At 36.4% G+C, this 17,259-nt stretch overlaps 1 protein-coding gene across 4 annotated transcripts in view; it reads left to right on the top strand.

Annotated features, from left to right (window-relative positions):
- The window catches only part of DPYD (dihydropyrimidine dehydrogenase), an 869,249-nt gene that overhangs the window by 759,852 nt on the left and 92,138 nt on the right, over positions 1 to 17,259 (top strand). The window lies entirely within an intron of this gene.

Raw genomic sequence — 17,259 nt, 5'->3', positions numbered from 1 at the left:
GACATCCTCTAGACCCACTCCCTTGCCTTTATTCTTCCTTTGTCGCTTTGGCATCAAAATGAAGAAGACTTCTGTTGAATGAATTCACCAAGATTGTGATAAGGCTGTCTGTGGTACTATGTTGATAGTGGTTCATTATGCCCCTCCTGAGAAACCCAAAGGAAGTTTACAGGAGGAGACCAAGGAAATGTTTTGGTAGATGCATCTGTTGACATAATCAGCTTATATTTCATCACACAGGTGACCTTGCACATCACCATAATTTTGGTAGTCTGTCCTTTGATTGGGAATAGTATTCTCTTACATGAAGAAAAGCACTGAACAAGAACTGACAACCGAGGTAAAAGAGAGAAAAATGCTTAGGTGAGATTAGAAAGTACGGTAGAACACTACAATGAGATATTACTTCACACCCACTGGAATAGCTAATGTTCAAAATACTGAAAACATCAAATGTTGGCAAAGATATTGAGCAGCTTGAAAATTCATACATTGCTAATGAGTATATAAAATGGTACAACTACTTTGGAAAACTCTCCAGCAATTTCTTATAAGACCCAACAATTCTACTCCTAGGTATCTTTCCAAGAGAAATAAAAGCACATATCCATAAGGCTTTGAGTTAATTGAATCTCACAAACATGTGAGGGAAAGAAACCAGAAACAAAAGAGCAGTTACCAAATAATTTCATTTATGTGGAGTTTAAAATGGGAGTAGCAAGTCTACATTATTTGAAATCAAGACAGTAGTTTTCTCCAGTAATATTTTTATCCTATATCTCAACTGGGGTGGTAGTTTTGTGAATGTGTATATTTGTCTAAAATGTAGCTGTATACTTAAAATGTGTGCATATTATAAATACTGCATATTATAAATACATATTATAAATCATACATATTATAAATACATTGTTAATTTTTTCAAGAAATGCAAACTCACTCTGAAAGAAACTACAGGATAAGCATTTGGTAATATTTCTAGGGACAAAATAAGACATATCATATAAGAAATACTAAAGACATTTTTTATGCCCAAATTACTTTTAATCAGGTAGCCTTTGGGAACTAAAAACCTTATGAAGTTAACCACTGGAAAAGAATAGCTGGTACCTAGATAAAAATCTTGCCTGGAAACCGGCTTAAAAGAAAATGAATGGCTAGGGGCATAAACAAATGCATTTTACTCTGCCAACTTGCCAGCAGCTGGGTGTGGAGTTGGAAGACTTTCGGCCTTTCACATCAGGGAGGCTGGCTAGGATGTAGAAACAGAGAAGGGGCACATCTGCTCCTTGAGGAGCGGAGTAGGTAGTGGATGTGGTGTCACAACTCAAAGGAGAAGCTGCTTCTTAAAAATGGAAAATTTGATTAGGTCTTTTGGTAGGCCTCCCATTTGCTTTGCTTTGTAGGATCAGCCAGTGCCTGCAGCCCCCGTTAACAAAAGCTGGCCTTGCCTGAGGCCAGAGCTTCCAGAACAGAACCTTAAATTGATTGCTGATAGGATATTACATGCAGGGCTGGACTTTCTTGCCCTAACGTCCTACCTACCCTTATACAAACAAACCCAGTGGGAAATTGGTCTGGAAACTTTAAATCAAATACATTTCTAATGCTTTAATATATGCATTGACATTTTGTCTTGTAATAGCATTATTATTAATGGATAATAAAATTATAACATTTATAGAACTGAAGACCAAACACTCGAGGTTGAATTCCCATTCACTCTGGGTACACTTTGTGCATTTTGTAGGGCATTAGTATTGCAAATTGGTAAAGAGTCAAAAACTGTATTTTCATTCTGCCTATATTTTTGTATTCAGGTTTCTGCCTTTGTACTTCCTATTATCTAGGATGCCACTCCTAAAAAACTGTAACTGGAAACAAGTATCACACATCTTTTCTGAACTCACATAATTCTGGACAGATTTTGGTTTTTGGTACTAATTAGAATTTATTTTACATATCCCTGCCTCAGAAACTTTAGTGTTTGGATTTTAATCATTTAAATAAACACCTATGCATTCAACAAATATTGAGTATTCCATGCCAGGCATTGCAGTAGATAACTGAGATTGAGTGATGAATAAGATAAACTTTTTATCATTGACGATCAATGGTGTATATATATATATAGTAATAAACTCTAAATACTTTACATAATTGTGTATATCTTTTGTATATATGTGTGTGTGTGTGTGTATATATATATATATATAATAGATATACTCATTTTACAAAGGTAAAAACTGAGGTTAAAGAGGTTTAGCTATTTATTAGTGGAAGCCGGATGCAAACCCAGTTCTGTTTATTGCAAACACTGTGCCTGTAACCATTCAATTACCGCTCCTCAACATGACTGCTATTATGCTATCAGAGTTATGGAATTAGAAGGAAACAAGTGTCCATCTCAACCTGGGGCATCAGGAGCATTTGGGAGGCAACAGATGAACTGAGTCTTGAGGGATGAAAACACTATAAGGTTTATGTAAATGTCCTCATTAATTCCATTCTATAGGCAATGTCTGGCTCTGGCTAAATGATCATTTGTGAAAATTGCTACATTTTTATTTATAGTAGAGAAAGAGTTACAAATCTGTTAGATAATTAATTCCTTCTCCCGATAGGGCACAGGCTTCATTCTTAGTTTGTGCTTTTGGGTGTCGTTGTCTTTTAGCATAAATCCTATCAAATCTTTGTGAGTTTTGCTTTTACATTTCCTTCATCTGTGACGAGAAGATTCTATTAGCAACCCTGGCACCTTCCATTAAAGTCTACAACTTCCAACTGCCAGGAAGGGATAATGAAGTGATAAATTTAATTTGATACCAAAATATGTAAGGCAGAGATATCTAAGTGAATTTATAGCATTAGCTATGTCTTTCCTCTTAGCATTAACAAAAGTTTTATGGCAGGTTATCAAAATCAGTGCAATAAAAACAAATTCATATGAATTCCCGTACACAGAAATCAGATCTATACTTTGTATCAAATCATGTCTTTCCCTCCTCTTGGCATTTTTGGACTCGTCAGAACCTAATAGGAGTTTTAAGTATTTTATTACTTGAAGGATGACAAAAAATATTGTTGACCAGCTTGTGAAGCATTTTTTACTGATTAATATATGCGTTCTGGAGTTTATAAAATCAAAATCTCCTTCTCCCCACTGGCTAGAAACCAGAAAGCCTATGAAGAAAGATAACACCTTCAGCGATGCCTACACTTGTGACAATGAGGGCGTTTCAAATTCTGTGGGAGGGAAAATCCACTTTCACCTGGATTTCTTAACTCTTTGTATCATGATCATAAACACAAAAATTCTTTTTGCTTATTTGCATCCTTATACTTTGTCTAAATACTAACATTTCCACATCAAGATCCCTTTGTTTTAGTGAGCTTTATCTTACACCTTCATCTTTGTCTTCCCATCTCTTAGCATTACAATTAATATTACTATTCTAGTGACAGGTGATGCCTGTAAACTGCACCCACAGAATGCACAGCCAGGTGAAGTTCTGCTTTTTCCATGCAATGATGTATGTGTTCATCCTATAAAACAGACAAAACTGTTAGAATCAGTTTATGAGTATAAGGTTATTTGTCCAAGGAAAAGTAGAATTGATAATCATGATAATGATAATACAAATTAAAAACCTTCAACGGTTGTTATTTGAGGGCATTTTATGTTATCTGCTTTAATCTTACAATGATTTATGTAAGGTATGAATTGTTATTCTCTATGCTGTTGAGAAAAGGAAGGCTTGGAGGGATTAGGAAGTTGTCCCAGGTCCCATGCTGGAAAGAGCAGAGGCAGCATTGTGGTCCTGATCTGTGTGCTCACAGAACCTCCACACTTGACTACTACATTCTACCACCTCTACTTGTCATCCTGTCCAGAGAGAATCATTGTTTTTAAGGCTTGGGATTTGATTCTGAGTTGGCAGAGAGCAGATTAAGATTTTACTAATCTGTGGGCAAGATTGTTGAACATTTTACCTCTTTCCCAGTGACCTATGGCAGTCAGTTGTAGTAGAAATAATACAACGCTCACTCACCTGTATTCAGTGAACTTAGGATAAATTACTGCTTTTGAAGGTATGCCACCTTCTTTCCTCAACCTTTCATTATTGGCATCAAGTCACATTGCCATCCTGGGCTGATCCTTACCATGGACCTTCTGTTTACTGACAGAGATCACAGGTCCAACTCTGTCTTCCTCCTTCTGTTCTGCCTGTACATGTTATATTACTTGACTTTTAGCTCTTCTACAACAAATCCAATTTGGGTTATGACTTCATGTATTTATTTATATGCATATGTTTTCCCTACCAGTGCCTCAATTAATCTAGTTTTTCTGGTCTGTTGATTATGTCTTTGAAAGTATTTAAGATAGGCCAGGCACAGTGGCTCATGCCTGTAATCCCAGCACTTTGGGAGGCCGAGGTGGGTGGATCATGAGGTCAGGAGTTCAAACCAGCCTGACCAACGTGGTGAAACCCCATCTCTACTAAAAATATAAAAATTAACTGGGTGTGGTGGCGTGAGCATGTAATCCCAGCTACTCAGGAGGCTGAGGCAGGAGAATAGCTTGAACCCGGGAGGCGGAGGTTGCAGTGAGCCAGGATCATGCCACTGCACTCCAGCCTGGGCCACAGAGCGAGACTCTGACTCAAAATAAAAAAAAAAAAAAAAAGAAGAAGAAGAAGAAGAAAGTATTTAAGATAAAGAGAGCCAGAGAATAATGAAGAAGAGAAGACCTTCAGGCAATGGGGAGAAACCTGATCCTGAGGTCTGCATAGATCCCCGCGAATTGCCTTGTTCTCTCTAGCTTTGGGCCTTCCCTTCATCAGCTGCATTGCCTATGTAGATGTGTATGGTTGCCTGGCTGCATGCCCAGCAAACTGTTGATGTGAACATTGCCTTCTGTCTCTCTTCAGTCATCTCAATTTCATATAAAATCAGCTATCTAGGCAGTAACTGAGTACTGGAATGGGCTTCAGATTCCACTATAGTAAGCAACCTTCAACTGGCTTATAATTCTTATTACTATCCAGGGTACCAAGCAATGACTGAATGATTTACACTTAATAGCAAGGAAAACCCTAGATATACCTGCCAGGGACCTTAGAGTGTCTTCATCACAACTGCAGGTGAAGTTTCCATTCACACAGTCCTTACTCAAGCATTATAATGTATGCAGTTCTGCAAAGGACCAAGAGAAAACTTAAGAGGGGCATCTGAAAGTATTCTAGATCTGTATGTGGATTCTTTCCCCTGCCTTTGTAATGCTAATATATTTTCTGTATGTATGCCTGCGTATTTCTCTCTGGAAGTTCCCTAGAGGATACCTGGCCTCATACTCTTGCACCAAAGAAGAATTCCCAGAATAATGATCTAAATATTTATCTACTCCTTAGTTATTTATTGAGTGTCACAAGGTATAAATACCTGGGTTGGGGTGAAGTGAGATGAGGCAGTAGAAGGGATGCAGGTGGAGATGGAAAGCTCCACGGATGTTTCTGAGTGATTCCAGTGTCATGAGCATAGAATGTCAGCAATCCAAGGCAGAGCATAAGTGAGCATACAACAAGAGTTACCAGAGGATTTTTGAAGTTTTCATTTATTATGCTAAATATGTATAGCATGCAGATTAAAACAACATGGCTAGTTCGATAGTGATCAAATGTGACAGGTTGCTACTAAAGTTTATTAAAAGAAGAAAGTGTCTGGTGAGCCGAGATCGCACCATTGCACCCCAGCCAGGGCAACAAGAGCAAAACTCTATTCCTAAAAAATAAAATAAAATAAAAATTAGCCCAATACATCAAAAAAAATCTAATCAATTATCATGGGCATTTGTAAGCACATCTTCATACTAAGGGCATTTTCTCTCAAGTATTTCGCCTTGGAAAGAAACAAATGCTCCTTCTAGACAAAATGTAAAGAGAATGCTAATATGTAAACATTTGGAGTTGGAAAGAAAAGAATACATTATGGATGACTGATATCATTGGTAAATATTGACATTTTAGAACACTCTGATGAAAATGGTAATGATTAGACCATTCCGTAGAGAAGTAAATGTAAAACTGTAAAATGTTTATAGGTAACACAAAGTAAGTAGAACTATTAATATTTCACCAAGAAGAATCATCAGTTTGATTATTCTTCTTGAGCAAAACAAAATCACTGCTGGGTATAGTGTCTCACGCCTGTAATCCCAACACTTTGAGAGGCTGAGGTGGGTGGATCACTTGAAGTCAGGAGTTCGAGACTAGCCTGGCCAGCATGGTGAAACTCCATCTCTATAAAAAATACAAAAATTAGCCGGGTGTGGTGGTGGGTGCCTGTAATCCCAGCTGCTCAGGAGGCTGAGGCAGGAGAATTGCTTGAACCCGTGAGGCGGAGGTTGCAGTGAGCTGAGATCACGCCAGTGCACTGCAGCCTGGGTGACAGAGTGAGAGGCGCGGTGGCTCAAGCCTGTAATCCCAGCACTTTGGGAGGCCTAGACGGGCGGATCACAAGGTCAGGAGATCGAGACCATCCTGGCTAACCCGGTGAAACCCCGTCTCTACTAAAAAAAAAATACAAAAAACTAGCCGGGCGAGGTGGCGGGCGCCTGTAGTCCCAGCTACTTGGGAGGCTGAGGCAGGAGAATGGCGTAGGCGGGGGGGGCGGGGCTTGCAGTGAGGTGAGATCTGCCCAACGCAGGGCAGCATGGGAGACAGAGCAAGACAAAATAAAAAAAAAAAAAAAAAATTACTAAGTGGAAATTGAAGCCCTATATCTATGTGAGCAAGCATAGTCAGGTGTAGTGCCTAATCACGTTAAATGCATTTTTATCAAAGGGAAAATGTGAATTCTGAAAATTTATGAATATTGAAGTTCAGTTTGGTCATCTAGAGTATATCATCTAGAGTATATCGTTGGTTAAAAAAAATCCAAATAAGGAAAAGTAAGCAGTGTACCTTTAGAAGCAGGATTTGTGTAAAGCAATGTATGTGAATACGGATAGGGAGAATGAAAATTCAATGAGAATAACTCATACCAGATGAACATACTGTCCTCTTTTAATATGTTTCTAGGGAATAGATAACAATTTTCACCCAACTCTTACTAAATATTAATACCTTGGAGTGGGCTTTAGTTTAGTTACCTCATTTAACCCTCAGAGCAACCTGTGAAGTAGGTCTTCCTGATACCTGTGCTTTAGCTGATGATAAAACAAGTGGTTCAGCTGAGATTTGAACCCAGACAACAGGAAATGAAAGCCCAAATTCCAAACCATTCTATATCCCCTCAATAGAGTGAAGAGCTGCTGCCAGCAAGGCATATCTTGCTTTCTGGAAGGCATTTGACAGCTGACTACGATAGCCTGTTACACACTGTGAAGAAGATTGTTAGTTGGATCACAGAGCTAGAAAGCCTCATAATATTCTGATTTCCCTATGAAAAGCTTAACTTGTTTGGAGAATATCACGCTTAAAAAAAGATTTTATGTTCTTAGAGTTCCTCAGATTTATAATTAGAATCTGTGAATATATGACTGGAATAAAAACTTCAGGTTTATCATCCACTATAGAAATCCGTCATTCAAACTAGAAAACGTTACTCCATCAGGATATGTTATTTTATTAAAAATAATATTCTTATGATTATTAAATGAGAGCAGTCGACCTCTGAAAGAAAGGTCTAGAAGTTTTCCCAAGATTGGTAATAAAAAAACTACAAACTTGTGAATTTTAGAAATAATTACTTAAAAATGCAGGCTGTTTACTCTTTCTAGGCTATAATATACCTTTAGGCTATCAGACAAAAAGCTCTACTTTACTAAGTGAATTATTAATATAAACACATTTCAAGAAATTGTTTAACCTACTTAAGATAATTAACAGCTTTCAAGTACGCTATCAAAATTCATATGAAAATCAACAATGAATGTGCTGTTTTAAATAAATGTTTGTTAGCAATTCTTCCCATTGGATGTACCTGATAAAACGCATTTCTTTCCCAATAATCTGTAATTCAGTCTTTTCACCAATTCAAAAGGACTCTTCACACAATTCATCCAAATTAGTGTATTTTTACTGTAGACTTTTGTAGAATATAGAAAGCATCCTACTCCCTGTGGTTATAATTTGATCTCAGTTATATAGTCATTGTCTCATTCTATCTGCTTCTACCAGTAATTTTTCATTAGTTGCTTACTGATCTTACTCTAGAGACTCAAAGTAATTACGTCCAAGAATTGTACAGTGTCAAGAAGTGGTAACTTTCAGGAAATGGGGTGATATGTGCTTTAATTTTTAAATCTAATGCTAGCACACTAAATAAAATCGAGAGAGTATATGAATATGAGGTAGATATTCCATAGAAGTATATATTGTGCTCTTCCTATGTCCAAAATGATTTTAAACTACACTAAAACTTTTGAAAAATATACACTTTTTATGGGATATCTTCTGAAAGGGAAAGAACAAGATTTCCCACCAGGAAAACTGAAATACAAATCTATTCATGAAGAATCTCATCTAAAGCAGAATCTCATATTTTTTATAAATCTAAACTTTGGCTATAAAAAAATTCTATTTCTGAATTTAGCATTAATATACTCTCTGAAGTGATTAACAACATTAGTGGTAATACAAACTATTGAAAATAAAATAAAAATATTTTCCAAAATGCTCAAATAATATGGTACTTTGATAATATTCCTGTGTCTGCATTAAATTCTGCTTTTTTAAACTTTGAAATACAAGTATTGGGCCATCTGGAAAGTTTGGCAATTCTTGCTTATGTCTGGAGAATTCATAACATAAAATATAATTTCTGGCACATAAAAGCATTTATACCTCTGAATTAAGAGAAGGGGAAGTTTGGAAGGAATAGGTAGCTGTGTTGGGCAGCTGCCAAGGGCTGAAGAGAAGGTAAAGATAAACCATTAAGTGTCTTAAGGAAATCCTAAAAGGGAAGTGAATTTTTCCCATTTGAATGACACCTAAGTTTTACTATACAATGTTACTTTTTTTCATCTTAATGTTTTTAAAACTTTTATTTTAGTACATGTGCAGGTTTGTCATTTAGGTAAACTCATGTCATGGAGGTTCCTTTTACAGATTATTTTGTCACCCAGGTACTAGTCCTAGTACCCAATACTTATTTTTTCTGATTATCTGTTTTCTCCCACCCTCCACTCTCAAGTAGGCCCCAGTGTGTCTGTTCCCTTCTTTGTGTTCACGTGTTCTCATCCTTTAGCTCCCACTTATGACTGAGAACATGCAGTGTTTAGTTTTCTGTTCATGCGCTAGTTTGCTAAGGATAATGGCCTCCAGCTCCATCTATGTTCCTGCACAGGACAGGATCTCATTCTTTCTTGTGGCTGCATAGTATTCCATGGTGTGTATGTACCATATTTTCTTTATCTAATCTGCCATTGATGGGCATTTGGATTGATATCATGACTTTGCTATTGTAAATAGTGCTGCAATGAACATACGTTATGTGTACACGTGTCTGTATGGTAGGTAGAATAATTTACATTCTTTTGGGTATAAACCCAGTAATGGGATTGCCGGGTTGAATGGTAGTTCTTTTTTAAGCTCTTTGAAGAATTTCCACATTGCTTTCCACAATAGTTGAACTAATTGACACTCCCACCAACAGTGTGTAAATGTTCTCTTTTCTCTGCAACTTTGCCAGTGTCTGTTATTTTTTTTTAACTTCTTAATAGTAGCCATTATGACTGGTGTGAGATGGTATCTCAATGTGGTTTTTATTTGCATTTATCTAATGATCAGAAATATTGAACTTTGTTTTCGTATACTTGTTGGCCACATGTATGTCTTTTGTAAAGCATTTGTTTATGTCTTTTGCCCACTTATTAAGGGGCTGTTATTTCTTTCTTGTAATTTGTTTAAGTTCCTTATAGATTCTGGATATTAGACCTTTGTTCGATACATAGTTTGCAAATATTTTCTCCCATTCTATAGGTTTTCTGTTTACTCTGTTGAGAGTCTCTTTTGCTGTGCAGAAGCTCTTAAGTTTAATTAGTTCCCATTTGTCAATTCTTGCTTTTGTTGCAACTGCTTTTGGAACCTTCGTCATGAAATCTTTGCCCATTCCTGTGTCTAGAATCGTGTTGCCTAGGTTGTCTTCCAGTGTTTTTATAGTTTAGAGTTTTACATTTAAGTTTTTAATTCATCTTATGTTGATTTTTGTATATGGTAAGGAAGGGGCCAATTTTAATCTTCTGCTTATGGCTAGCCATTTATCTCAGCATCATTTATCAAACCGGGAGCCTTTTCCCATTGCTTGTTTTTGTCAGCTTTGTTGATGATTAGATGGTTGTAGGTGTGCAGCCTTATTTCTGGGCTTATATTCCATTTTATTGGTCTGTGTGTCTGTTTTTGTGCCAGTACCATGCTGTTTTGGTTACTGTAGCCCCTGTAGTATAGTTGAGAGTCAGGTAACATGATGCCTCCAGCTTTGTTCTTTTTCCTTAGGATTGCCTTGGCTAATTGGACTCTTTTTCAGTTCCATATGAACTTTAAAATAGTTTTCTCTAGTACTGTGAAGAATATCATTGGTAATTTAATAGGAATAGCATTGAATCTGTACATTGTTTTGGGCACTGTGGTCATTTCAATGATATTGAGTCCTCCTATCCATGAGCATGGAATGTTTTCCCATTTGTTTGTGTCATCTCTGATTTATTTGAGCAGTATTTTATAATCCTCATTGTAGAGATATTTCACCTCTCTGGTTAGCTATTCCTAGGTAATTTATTCTTTATGTGACAATTGTGAATGGGATTGCCTTCCTGATATGGCTCTCGGCTTGACTATTGTTGGTGTGTAGGAATGCTCGTGATTTTTGTGCATTAATTTTGTATCCCGAAACTTTGCAGAAGATGTTTATCAGCTGAAGGAACTTTTGAGGCAAGACTATGGGATTTTCTAGATATAGAATCATGTCATCTGCAAACAGTGATAGTTTCACTTCCTCTCTTCCTATCTGGATGCTCTTTATTTCTTTCTCTTGCCTGATTGCTTTGGCCAGGTCTTCCAATACCATATTGAATAGGAGTGGTGAGAGAGGGCATCCTTGATTTGTGCTGGTTTTCAAGGGGAATGCTGTCAGCTTTTGCCCTTTCAGTATGATATTGGCTGTGGGTTTTCATATATGGCTCTTATTATTTTGAACTGTGTTCCTTCAATACCTAGTTTACTGAGAGTTTTAAGCATAAAGGGATGTAGAAACCGTGTATACATATGTAACAAACCTGCACATTGTGCACATGTACCCTACAACTTAAAGTATATTAAAAATAAATAAATAAATAAGAAAAGAATTTTATCAAAGACCGTTTTTGCATCTATTGAGATAATCATGTGGTTTTTGTCTTTAGTTCTGTTTATGTGATGAATCACATTTATTGATTTACATGTGTTGAACCAACCTTGCACCCCAGGGATAAAGCCTACTTGGTCATGGTGGATTAACTTATTGATGGGCTTCTGAATTTGGTTTGCCAGTATTTTGTTGAAGAATTTAGAATTATTGTTAATCAAGGATATTGGCCTGAAGATTTCTTTATTTGTTACTACACAACTTTTCAACTTGCTATTTTTTCTCAATGAACTCTATAAACCAAAAATAAGTGAATACTAGAAAGTTGTCTCTCAATCTTGTTTCTAAAAGAGGGTGCTGTGGTTTGAATGACGACATCCCCTATAAAATTGATGTCAAAACTTAATCCCCAGTGCATCAGTAGTAAGAGATGTGGTCTTTGGAAGGTGGTTAAGTCATGAGGTCTCCAACATCATGAATGAGATTAACACCCTTATGAAAGGGCTTGAGGGAAAAGGGAATGCTTTCTTGCCCTTCTGACCCTTCCACAAAGCGAGGACAGAGCATTCATTTCTCTGGAGGATGCAGCAACAAGGTGCTATCTGGGAAGCAGAAACCAAACTCCAGACACCAAACCTGCCAGCACCTTTATGTTGGACTTCACAGCCTCCAGAACTGAGACAAAAACATTCTGTTGTTTAAAAATTACCCAGTCTGTGGCATTTTTTATAGCAGCACAAATGGACTAAGACAGAGGATCATCCTATTCGTTTCTGATATGGTTCACAGAAAACTATGTGTTGATTTGGGTAGTAGATTGTTTTGTTTCCATTTGGAAAAGCACTGTAACTACACATGGTTTAAACTTCATGTTGAATTAAAAGTGAAGTAGGAGAATGCCTCTGTATATTCCAAGTATATTTATGGCTGTTTGCTGATTGGCTTATAAATACCCACAGCTCCGTTATGATTGCTGATGCTTTTAGAAGGCGAGAACTCTTTATAAAGGGTCCTAATGTATTAGAACATTGATATTGTTGTTTTACTTGTATCAATATGATAGAATGATGGGTTACATTGCCCCACAGAGTTTCCAGGCTGTTTTCTGTGACAGAGCTTTTAACATTAAAAATGAAAACATTCAACAATAGTAGTGTATATAGTCAGGCTGTTTGAGACATTCCCTGTAGCTGTGTAAGATGCTTTATTTAAGGGAAAATCCTTGAAGAAATTAATTGATATGAGCCAGAAGTTGTTCAGCTGATTTAATCGCTAATCTGCTGTTGTTTCTAAATTGAATGAGATCCAGAAGGAAGTCTGCCTGCTTCCAAATCAGCCAATTCAAGATATGTGCGCAGGATGGAGTTAGACCACTGTATGCTAAAATGCCGGCTCAAAATTAAGCAGGCTTTGCTATGGATGGGAATGAGGGAGTGATTAGCCAAGTTTTAAACATGCTAATTCACTTTTCAGGGCATTTTGCCAAGTTAACTAAGGCTATCCTGAAACTATTTGAAAAATTAACTCAAGAATAAATAGTGACCAGGCCTGAATTTCTGTTTTCAAAATTTGTTAAGAACTGAACTTTGAAAAATAAGTCAGTAAGTAAAGTAAGGCCTTTATTCAGATATCACATTGTGGAATCCCAGTCATAGTGCAGTCTCCTGTGGATGAAGTAAACAATTTAGGTTGTACACTTTCTGCTCCCCACTGACTGGTTCTATGCGTAAGTCTGTCCTGTTCTCTTTGAAATTCAGATATTCAATCTATGTGACAATAAGAGAAATTTTAAGTACCAATGAAATTGTAATTGATTTTAAACCCTGGGAACTAGAGGGGAGCTAATAGCAGAGAGTAAATCTCTTACAATCCTTCTATTCAAAGAGTTAGCTTATCTCTCAGCATCAAACAACCCCTTACTTGGCCTTCAAAATTCTGCTGGACTCTCTAATCTCACATTTATCGGGTAGTATATTAAAGAGTTGTTCATTTTCAATTTTCTTATCAGTACTACAGAAAAGATACAGTGTTAGTTTGGTTAAGGATATATAACCAACATTTTATTGTGAGGAGCTTAGGGAAAATATTCCATCTTGCATTTCAAGTGTGGCTTACCATTCTACTGAAATATTCTGAAAGGATAAGAAAGAAAAGTTGTCTTTGTTGTTATTTTTCTTTTTCACTTATTTTTGTAAAATAATTTTCTGCTTTAATTCCATGCCCTTTAAATAGGAATTGTTCTAAAATTATCTTGGAAAGCCTAGCACCACACTATACGGAAATCATCGGTAAATTAGTTGAATATTAACACTGTAAATATAAAACTATTGGTTATTACAATGACTCTTGACCCAAACAGTAAAACAGCATATCTTCCTAATGATAATGGTATCCTAACGATAATAGTATCAGTAAGAAAGACTAAGAAGATTCCTTCGTCTTTCTCTAGGAGAAAAGAAAAGAAGGGCAGGAGAGAGGGAAGGAGGGAGAGAAGAAAACAAGGAAGGAGGGAGAGAAGGAAGGAAGATAAAATCATAGGATTTATTTATCGGCATAGTCACTGAATAATATGTCTCTTTAGTTAGCTAATGGAGAAATTTATTCCTTTAATATTTCTATTTAACATTCTAATAAGATTAAAAGGAACAGAATACGTTTCTAATTAATTTTTATTTTCCCATTTTTTCATATTTCCTTAGCTACAGTTTTCTACAAACATACCACAAATTCAGTCTCAAAATTGCCCCCGAGTAGTTTCTGCAACTTACTTCCTACATATTATCAAAATGTTAGAACCCTTTATTTATCTACCTTAAGTTTCTGTGGCTTCTTAAACTAGTAAATGTATGGTTTGTGAGTTTATTTTTTAACAAGTTTAGGAAATATTTAGTCATTATTTCTCTAAATAGTTTTTCTGTTTCATTCTTTCTTCCTCTTTTCTGAGTCTCCAAGTGAATATATATTAGAACTTCAAAGATTGTTCCACAAGTCCCAGATGTTCTTTCAATATTTTTTAATGGTTTCTCTGGTTTTCAGATTGGACAATTTCTATTGATCCATCTTCAAGTTCACTGCGTCTTTCCTCTCATGCCATCTCCATTTTGCTGTTAAGCCCACCTAGTGAACTTTTTATTTTAGTATCACATCTTTTAAATCTAGAATTTCTTTTTGCTTCATGTTTCTCATTTATTTCTTTGCCATATTCATTATCTCATCATTCATTATCAGTGTATTTTTCTTTATATCCTGAGCATAGTTATAATAACTAACTTAAAATCCTTGACCTCTAATTCTAATATCTGGATCATCTCAGGACTGATCCCTGTTGATTGCCCTTTATTTTGAGAGCAGTCAAAATGCTCTTTCCTATGGCTGACAATTTTGTATTGTAACTGGACTGTGTAAATGATACATTATAGAGAGACTCTGGACTCTCCACACCTGAGTCCTGATTTTTGTTTGTTTTAGCAGACAGTTAACTTATCTTAATGCAAACCCCAAAACTCTGCCCCTTCTGCAGTTAGCAACTGACTGAAATATCTGTACAGTTATTTCAATCTTAGCTGGGCTGCTTGGCATCTGCCAAGCACAGGCATAGCTCAGATGTCAGCCAGTGATTTGGGTAGAATACATATGCAGAATCTGGTGCTCCCTCTCTGTATCTTTCTTTCTTGGATATCTCCCCAGTTTCTAGATGTTTTGATGGCCCCAACTCTGATTTCTCAGCCAGTCAGAAGGCGAATTTCTCTCTGAATTTTAACCTCCCTGCTTGGTACCACCCCCTTAGCCTGTTCTCAGGCAAAAAGGATAGTGTAGTGTCACTCCCTTCTCCCAGGTGCCAGTTCCCCTTTAGTTTTTGCCCTTTTTTGGACATTCTTCAGTGCATTTGGATAGTGTGTGTGTGTGTGTGAGAGTGTGTGTGTGTTTGTGTGTATGTATGCGCGCCTGTGTGTGTGTGTGTCGTGAGTTATCTGCAGGAGAAGCCCAAAGGAGGTATTCTGCCATTACCAGAAGTTGAAATCTTCAAAAATCGTCTATCATAAATAAAAGTACGAAGAATCCTTATAGAAAGAACATTCACCTAGATATAAAACTTTTTCAAATTGCAAACTTGTAACATTTGAAGACTTAAATGTTTTTTGCTGTTGTTGTTTTTAAATTCCCATCCTGTGTACTGCCATCGCTAAATCAGAGTAATGAATTCACTGGTTGTGAGCAACTTGACATGATTTGTAGAAGCACAAAAAGCCCTGGGGAATTGGACTTGGTATTGCTCACTTTTAAGCTAATAAAGAGAAAACCCTACAATCAAATGCAGTGAAGGGTATAATTGGTGCAGTACTACTTGCTATCAGTGTACTTTTCAGGGTCATTTTTGTTAACTGAGGAATGAAGTAAAACATTTTTAAGCACCCAGTACTTCAATAAGAATATATATGGTTACCCTGAGCAGTCAAGTCCAAATACATGATGCCTGATTATTATAGAAGCACCTATTCAGCACTGCTCATTGTAAAGGATCTTATTCTTTAGTTGCAGATATATATCACCTGAAATCAAGCCATGTCTGGAAAATAGATCACTTTTAGCTCCATGTACCATTAAGGGTGAATAAAAGTGTCAAAAGTAAAGGAGAGCTTATACACATATTACAGGTATGGGAATGTCTGTACAACTTCAAAATATATCCATCAAGAGTTGTATTTCACAGAAATTGAAATATTTCAGAAGCAATACTCTATTGTGTGCCATGGAATACATATTTCCTGAGTCTGGAGAAATTTCAAGCCTCCTTTTTTCTGTCGCATATGTTCTGGCTGATGCCTTGTAATCATTGCTTCCCCATTCAGTCACCATGGAAATGAGAAGGACTTTGTTGTCTTGGATAGAGAACTGACTTAATAATAGGAAACTCCATATAGGGATAACTGGGCATTTGTGTTCCTCAGGGGTCAGTAATAAAACCCATCTTATTTGAGGAATAAAATCCCACATAAGTAGATAAGTCTTCCCAATAAGAAAAAGGCAAGATGATGGTAATACACTGAAAAGGGATCTCTAAAACAGTGTGCATGGGCAGAAAAGGTGATGTGCGTTTGAATGCGGGCAAACACTAGGTGATATAACTTATTACCAAGAAGCGGTTTTAAAAGAATGCAGTTTGTATTTTTCTACCTAAGAATAGAACCCTGGAGCCTGAAGAAGGGAAAACCAAGTTCCTGTCTCCTTCTTAGGTAATATTAAAGTGCGATTCTCTAATCCAAGGTCAAAAAAAATTATTCATTTCAAATAACTACCGATTTAAAAAATTTCTGTGACCAAAAATATAAACATTTTCTTTAAAGCATTATTTGAAATCAATCAAGTTATTTATTTGCACCAACTGGAATTATCTAGATCAATGCTACTCAAAACATGGTACCAAAACCAGCAACATCAGCATCACCAGAGCTTGTTGAAAATGCAGAGTCTCAGGCCCAACTCCAGACCTATGGTATCACAATCTGCATTTTAAAAAGATCCCCAGGTGATTGATACGTAGGTTTAAGTTTGAGACGTACTAGAATCGATAATACAATAAAATAAAATCTCAATGTAAGAAGCATCACGTCTGTCTTATTTAGTGAGACCATTGGAAAGTGAGGTCAAAAGAACACTAAGGAAATTTGTAGATGGCTGTAATTTGGGAACTACTTTCAATTCTCAGAAAAAAGATAACTAGCACAAAAGAATCTAAAGAGGTTACAAAGAAGAAAGAAGAAATGAAATGAAACCTGGGTAAATGTATGATATGAATCTGTGAAATAATAATATCAAATAAGACATTTAATAGACACAATTTAGAAAGCAGTATTATCAGGAGACCTAGAGCTGGGATGAAAGTGAAGAACAAATTATAGTAAAATCAGGATT

Source organism: Papio anubis, chromosome 1 (genome assembly GCF_008728515.1).
Source record: "Papio anubis isolate 15944 chromosome 1, Panubis1.0, whole genome shotgun sequence".
In the NCBI taxonomy this organism is placed as follows: domain Eukaryota; kingdom Metazoa; phylum Chordata; class Mammalia; order Primates; family Cercopithecidae; genus Papio; species Papio anubis.
The sequence above is the reverse complement of the archived record's forward strand: the minus strand, read 5'-3'. Positions and strand labels throughout refer to the sequence as shown.